A 1,565-nucleotide genomic window follows, 5' to 3' on the forward strand; every position below is an offset into this window, starting at 1 on the left:
GCGAATTGTAGTCTATAGAGGCGTGATCAGTGTGGGCGCTTGGGGCAAGTTCCTTGGAAAAGGACAGCATGGAGGATAATACTCCCGTTCATCCCTGAGTTGCTCGTGCGTACGATCCGTTTTCTTTGAGTCGCGTTGTTTGGGAATGCAGCGCAAAGTAGGTGGTAAATTCCATCTAAAGCTAAATATTGGTGCGAGATCGATAGCGAACCAGTACCGTGAGGGAAAGATGAAAAGAACTTTGAAAAGAGAGTTAAAGAGTACCTGAAACTGCTGAAAGGGAACCGAATCGTTTCCAGTGTCTATAATCCGTGGTATATTTCATTGGCGAGTGTGTGCATGCGTGTACTGTGGCAGCGGCTTTTTTTGGCTGCGCTCGGCGTGTGTGCTGTGTATGCTTGCTGGTGCCCTGTGCTACGGTGGGACGTCAAGGTCAGCTCGTATGCTGCGGGAAATGGCCGCCGAGGAGGTAGGGCTTACGCTTGCGTTTGTCTGTTATATCTTGGTGGACGAGTAGTCGCGGTTGGGACTGAGGTGCCTACAACGTGTTTTTAAGTGGCCCTGTGTCTCTGTGTGCGCCGTGTGCGGATAGCTTGCTATGCGTGTGTGGTTGTGTGTGGATTGATGTGGGTTTTAACTTGTTGCCGTTCGGGACGTTGACGAAATGGAGCGATTTGACCCGTCTTGACACACGGACCAAGGAGTCTAACATGTGTGCAAGTGTTAGGGTGTGGAAACCCCAGCGCGAAATGAATGTGAAGGGCAGCGTAAGTTGTCTGAGGTAGGAAATGCTGCGGGCTTCGGTCTGCGGTGTGGCACTATCGACCGATCATGAACCTTCGTGGTGAAAGATTTGAGTTTGAGCACATATGTTGGTACCCGAAAGATGGTGAACTATGCCTGAGTAGGGTGAAGCCAGGGGAAACTCTGGTGGAAGCTCGTAGCGATTCTGACGTGCAAATCGATCGTCAAACTTGGGTATAGGGGCGAAAGACTAATCGAACCATCTAGTAGCTGGTTCCCTCCGAAAATTCCCTCAGGATAGCAGCAACTTATTTACGATAGTTTTATGAGGTAAAGCGAATGATTAGAGGATTCGGGGAAGAAACTGCCTCGACCTATGCTCTATGTATTTGACCAGGTTTGCAACCTGCTTGAAAAGTGGGATGGGCAGAAATTCAAGTCGTGGGAAAAGTGGCTTTTTCATGCAAAGCGCCAAATGCCGTAGCCTAAAATTAAAAATGGTGTGACTCCACAGAGCCTTAAATTAGATCATACAAGAACCGGCCATTTGCAAGATGGCTGGTAAAACTGGAAACTTGGCCGGGAAATGGTGTATAGCCAATCTTATGCTTACGTTTGAGGCCCTTCCAGGGCCATTATGGCTGAGGACCTAAAGGGTTAAGTGGCACACGATACGCAGCACAGTTGGCATGGAAGTCACTAAGTGACAGCTCAGTGCAGCGCTTTCGCCGCTTAAATATCACAAACCTTAAAAACTCTGCATTTAAAAAGTAACCACAAACAAATACATTACGAAACATGTATTATATCTCCGACGACAT

General features: G+C 48.1%; 1 non-coding gene across 1 annotated transcript in view; it reads left to right on the plus strand.

Annotated features, from left to right (window-relative positions):
* PITG_33041 overlaps positions 1 to 1,122 on the plus strand; it is a gene marked incomplete at both ends in the record, with an annotated part of 1,377 nt that extends 255 nt beyond the window's left edge. The window contains one exon of the ribosomal RNA XR_009934435.1: positions 1 to 1,122. This exon is cut by the window's left edge and continues 255 nt beyond it. This is a non-coding gene — a ribosomal RNA (28S ribosomal RNA).
* Positions 1,123 to 1,565: the final 443 nt, after the last annotated feature.

This window comes from Phytophthora infestans, genomic scaffold (genome assembly GCF_000142945.1).
Source record: "Phytophthora infestans T30-4 supercont1.21 genomic scaffold, whole genome shotgun sequence".
Classification (NCBI taxonomy): Eukaryota; Oomycota; class Peronosporomycetes; order Peronosporales; family Peronosporaceae; genus Phytophthora; species Phytophthora infestans.